This window comes from Erythrolamprus reginae, chromosome 11 (assembly GCF_031021105.1).
Source record: "Erythrolamprus reginae isolate rEryReg1 chromosome 11, rEryReg1.hap1, whole genome shotgun sequence".
NCBI lineage: Eukaryota > Metazoa > Chordata > Lepidosauria > Squamata > Dipsadidae > Erythrolamprus > Erythrolamprus reginae.
Genome location: NC_091960.1, coordinates 10,914,564 through 10,920,928, shown reverse-complemented (window position 1 = coordinate 10,920,928; position 6,365 = coordinate 10,914,564).

The following is a 6,365-nucleotide window of genomic DNA, read 5'->3' as shown; positions in this document are numbered from 1 at the left end:
AGCTCAGCATCTTTTTAAAGCTCCCAAACTTTTGTTTTGCTCTAAAGAACAAGGAATCTTGTTGGGGACTTTGGTAGCATTAAAATGAGTCCTCTGGGATTTGGGTGGCATATAAACCCAGATAGATAGATGGATGGATGGATGGATGGATGGATGGATGGATGGATGGATGGATGGATGGATGGATGGATGGATGGATGGATGGATGGATGGATCGGTGGATCGGTGGGTGGGTGGGTGGGTGGGTGGGTAGATGGATGGATGACAGAGAGATAGTAGCATGTGAAATATACTGTCAGTAGATAGATAGATAGATAGATAGATAGATAGATAGATAGATAGATAGATAGATAGATAGATAGATAGAGAGAGAGAGATAGAGAGATAGAGAGATAGAGAGATAGAGAGATAGAGAGATGGTAGGTATATAGATGAGAGAGAAAGATGGTAGGTAGATGATAGATAGATAGATAGATAGATAGATAGATAGATAGATAGATAGATAGATAGATAGATAGATAGATAGATAGAGAGATAAAGAGATAGAGAGATAGAGAGAGAGATACATACATACATACATGCATGCATGCATGCATACATACATACATACATATGTATGTATACATGCATAAATATACAAATATATACTGCTAAAAAAAAAATAAAGGGAACACTCAAATAACACATCCTAGATCTGAATGAATGAAATATTTCTCATTGAATATTTCATTTGCACAACTATTCCATTTGCACAACAGCATGTGAAATATACTGTCAATCAGTGAGGCTTCCTAAGTGGACAGTTTGATGTCACAGAAGTTTGATTTACTTGGAGTTATGTTTATTAATTTATTAATTTATTTATTGGATTTCTATGCCGTTCCTCTCCGAGGACTCGGAGCGGCATAGTTGTCTTGTTTAAGTTCCCTTAATTTTTATTTTTTTAGCAGTGTGTAAACATATGAATACATAAGCATAAGTAAATAAATGTCAAATCAAATCTTCAGAAGAGAGAAAGGGAGAAAAACCTAACGTATCCCAAGGAATTTTGTCTGATCTGAATGTTGTTGTTGTTGTTGTTGTTTTAAAAATAGACTTTTCTGCTTGGTCTCCTTTGAATGTCTGCGGGCAGAGTGGTCCTGTACAAATTTCTCAGAAAGTGAGCATTTCCTCCTCTTGAGTAAAGATATAAGTAAAGGTACCCCTTGCCTGTGTGTGCTACTTGTTCCCAACTCTAGGGGGCATTACAAAGCCAAAGAGCCAGTGCTGTCCCAAGACGTCTCCATGGTCATGTGGCCGGCATGACAATAGCCAAAGGTGCACAGAACGCTGCTACCTTTCCACCAAAGGAGGTCCATATTTTTCTACTCGCATTTTTACATGGTTTCAAACTGCTGGGTTGGCAGAATTCAATTCAATTCAATTTATTGGATTTATATGCCGCCCCTCTCCGAAAACTCGGAAGCTGGGACAAGTAACGGGAGCTCACCCTGTTACGTAGCATAGTGCTAGGGATTCGAACCTCTGCCTAAGAGCGCCTCTACTTACAAACTTTTCTAGATAAGAACTGGGTGTTCAAGATTTTTTTACCTCTTCTCAAAAACCATTTTCCACTTATAAACCCGAGCCTCCGAAACTGTAACCGGAAAAGGCAGGGAGAAGCCTCCGTGGGGCCTCTCTAGGAATCTCCTGGGAGGAAACAGGGCTGGAAAAGGCAGGGAGAAGCCTCCGTGGGGACTCTCTAGGAATCTTCTGGGAGCAAACAGGGCTGGAAAAGGTGGAGAGAAGCCTCTGTGGGGCCTCTATAGGAATCTCCTGGGAGGAAACAGGGCTGGAAAAGGCAGGGAGAAGCCTCCATGGGGACTCTCTAGGAATCTTCTGGGAGCAAACAGGGCTGGAAAAGGTGGAGAGAAGCCTCTGTGGGGCCTCTGTAGGAATCTCCTGGAAGGAAACAGGGCTGGAAAAGGTGGGGAGAAGCCTCCATGGGGCCTCTCTAGGAATCTCCTGGGAGGAAACAGGGCCGGAAAAGGTGGGGAGAAGCCTGCATGGGGCCTCTCTAGGAATCTCCTGGGAGGAAACAGGGCCTCCACCCTCCCTGGGGTTTCCCCAATCGCATGCATTGTTTGCTTTTACATTGATTCCTATGGGAAAAATTGCTTCTTCTTACAAATGTTTCTACTTAAGAACCTGGTCACAGAACAAATTAAGTTCGTAAGTAGCGGTACCACTGTACAAGCTCATCATCTTAGCCACTTAGCCACCGAGCCACTGATTAACCAACCAAATGTATAGCTAGACATAAGCCAAATCCAGAGGGAAGAAGGAGCACTTTGAAAACAGGCATTGGTTCCAAAAACACAATGTAGATGTTGCTGCTTTCCAGTTTAGAAAACATGAGCTTAAAGGTGGCACTTCAGGCTTCTCTAATTTGAACAGGCTTCCAGGACAATCCCATGTTTTATCAACAGTCCTATTGTGGCTGTTCCCGGGTGGTCTTCAGAAGTGCCAAGTAAATGTGACCCATTTCTTTCAAGTTCTAAGCAAGCCTTGTTTTAGGCTCATGCAGTACCTTATTATGGGAAAGATTCAGAAAATGTGCTTTGGGATGCATGAGAATGTTAATGTGGTACCTTTAAGGCAGCCCTGATTATTATGCAATTCTAGGAAAAGTCAGGGCTGTTTTAAAAATTAGAGATGAGTCATAGTTTCCATTTACATATTCCAAAACATTTTTTTCTGAATTAAATTGAAATAATTGCAGAGCTCTGCTTGATATTATTCCCCTATCCATCCCTGACTTCCCTCCTTCCATTTTGCAAAATAAATGGTTCTGATTTTGTTGTCCAGAGAGAACTTTATAAAGTTCTTTCCAACTTCAGAGATTTCAAGAAGAACCTTCATCTTGTCAGGCCTTTTTTTTCCCAGCTCTTGATCTAAAAGTTTGCGAATCTTTTCAGAGAACAAGAAATTTTCAGAAAAATTAATTTTGTGTGTGTGTTTATTGTTATATGGCTGTCTTTGCATGACAAAGAACACAATAACAATAATGCTTAACTAACAAAATTTAGGGAGAAAAATAATCAGTCATGTTATTCCCACTTCCCCTTTAGCAAAGCAGAAGGGGGAAATGACTGGGTAAGCTAAGAGGTTTTTTTTAAAGAGATTTTTTTGGGGTTCGAGTCTCCAACAATACCAGATAGATGAAGTTCTAAACGCTGTGTGACTGTGCATTTGCCTGAGATTAAGGAACATTATGAAAAGTCTCCTCTGAAGATCAACCTGGTCTGTTCACTGCACAAACTGAACCTTTGTGATTTGCAAATCGTGTTTAGATCCAGTTTAGGGTTTGGTGAAAGTATGACCAACAGCTTCTTCAATGCTAGTTTATTTATTAAGAAAATTTAGACAGCCGTCCAATTCCGATGACTGCAGGTAGCTTACAGACGTATAATGATAGATAGGAATCTGATTAATGCCTTCAATGCAGCTTCTATCAAGAGCCAAACAAATTGATAGTAGGAGAGCCTTACTTTCATAATAGAGCAAATACAGGAAGCATTTTTTTAAAAATCCTTTCCTGGGAACAGCTTACAAGTGGCAATGATGCATTCAAAACAACAACTTTTGTCTATCCCAGGTCCCGACTGGACAGCTAGCTAAAAATACCAAATCCAGTTTATAAACATCTGCACTGGTTGCCGATCAGTTTCCAGTCACAATTCAAAGTGTTGGTCATCACCTATAAAGCCCTTCATGGCACCAAACCAGGGTATCTACGAGACCGCCTTCTGCCACACGAATCCCAGCAACCGGTTAGGTCCCACAGAGTTGGTCTCCTCCGGGTCCCGTCAACTAAACAATGTCGGTTGGCGGGACCCAGAGGAAGAGCCTTCTCTGTGGTGGCTCTGGCCCTCTGGAATCAGCTCCCTCCAGAGATTAGAACTGCCCCCACCCTCCTTGCCTTTCGTAAACTCCTTAAAACCCACCTCTGTCATCAAGGGTAGGGGAACTGAAACACCTCCCCCTGCCTACGGAGTTTTCTGTGTATGATATGACTGTATGTATGTTTTTTATATATTGGTGGTTCCTTGTTTTTTAGACTTTATAAAATGTATTATTGTTATTTTAGAGTTTAACTATTAGATTTGTCATTATATATTGTTTTTATCATTGCTGTGAGCCGCCCCGAGTCTACGGAGAGGGGCGGCATACAAATCTAATAAATAATAATAATAATAAATAATAATAATCTGGCTGACCATGCAACCAACCATCATCGTCATCACAAGCTGAATGACTGAAACATCATCATCACAAGCTGCCTACAAGCAGCGGCATGACAAAGTAGCATCAATGATGCATTGGAAGATCTTCAAGAAATATCATTTGCCTGTAAGCAAGAACTGGTGAGACCATAAAAACAGAAAATTAAACCCATAGAAAATGAAGACGTTAAATTGCTCTGGGAGTTAAAAGTTCAAACAGATGGGCACCTGCCATATAGCACTCCAGACTATAAGGAAGACAATAAAAACCTGTGGATAGTGGATGTGGTGGTGCCTGGAGACAGCAGAAGAGAAAGAACTGGAAAAGGTAACAAAATACAAAGACCTACAAATAGAAATAGAATGACTGTGGTGAAGGCAAGCAAGGGTAATACCAATAGTAACAGGTGCCTTGGTTGCAATCCCAAAATAATAGGAGCACCATTTGAACACCGTAGGCATTGCCAAATTTGCCATCAGGGAATCATTCCATTTACTTGGAACAGCTTCCCTCCTGCACGGATATCTGGTAACACCATCAAACATCCTGATCTGCCCATCCCAGATCCTTGGTAAGGACTCGATAAGTTGGCAAAAATGCCAAACCCTGAGCATCTGGCTGACTGTGCAATGTTTAATTAAAAAAACAGCAACAATATAGAGAAGGAATAAGCTAAGATTGGCTGAGAATAAGCCATGCCAAATTCATGCTTACGGTATGGAGATACTCCAACAATTCAGGCCATTAGATTAAGCACGCCCCACTAAAGTCAGATTTATTTCAAGGATGTCTTCCAAAAGATGCAGCAGCAGGTGAGCTTTGGGGCCCGGTGGGAGGGGGCCGGCAGCAGCGGCACCGGGCAGGAGCCATGGGGCGGTGGTTGCAAGTGTTTGGCAACAGCATACACCACACCGGCAGTAGCAGCATCGGGCAGTAGTCACGGGGCAGCGGCAGGGCAGTCGGCTGCGAGTGGGAGCTCCAGGAGGAGGCACCGACGGCAGTGGCTGGACGTGTTGGTGGACACCATACATGCTGGCGCTGCAGGGCTGGCACTGGCCTGCTGGCTCGGCCAGGATGGAGGTGGCAACCCCGCACCAATGCCCAGTGCAGCGCCACCATGTACGGCATCCAGCAACACGTCCAGCCGCCGTCAGGGCTCCCGCTCGCAGCCAACCACCCTGCTGCTGCCCCGTGGCTACTGCCCGATGCTGGTGTGGTGTACGAGAGAGAAAGAAAAAGAGAGAGGTAGCAAGAGAGAGAGAGAGTAAGAGAGAGAGAGAGAAAGATAGTGAGACAGAGAGAAAAAAAGCAAGAGAGAGAGAGAGAAAGAAAGCGAGAGAGAGAGAAAGAAAGCAAGAGAGAGAGAGACAAGGAGAGGAAGGGAGAGAGAGAGAGAGAAAAATGAGAGGAAAAAAGGAGAGAAAAAGAAATGAGAAAATGATTGAGGCAGAGAATGAGAGGAAAGAGAGAGAAACAAAAGAGAGAGAAATGACCCTTGATTTAAAGCATATGATAAAAAGCACCCAAAGAATAAGAGAGAGAGAAAACCCAGCCCTCACCTGTTTTTGGAAATGGTTCAAGAGTGTGTATACACACATACACACACACAAGGGGGGGAGGAGAAAGGGATGGAAAAAGAGTAGTGATGGGCGAACCGAACCCGCACAATTCAGGTCCGTACTGAATTTTGCGGTGTTCGGTATGCCGAACACGAACCCAAATTTTTTTGAAACTTCGAGCAAAGTTCCGGGTCATGTTCGGCGTTCGGAGCTTTGACGTCACCGGCAGGTTGCTAAGGACGCCAAGGTGATCACTTCCTGGATTCCATGGAATCCAGGAAGTGATCACCTTGGCATCCTTAGCAACCTGCCGGTGATGTCAAGGCTCCGCCCCTGGAATCTCTTCATGGGAGGGATTCCCCAGCTCCTTCAAAGGGAGGTCTTCACGTAAAAATAAACATTGTTATTTTTACGGAAAATGACCGCCCTTTGCTTGCAGCACAAACTCTCCTTTGCTGCAAAGCACAAGGGTCAGCAAAATGAGAGAGAACAGAGTACTGTATCACAAAGAATGAGGCAAACACACACACACCCACACAC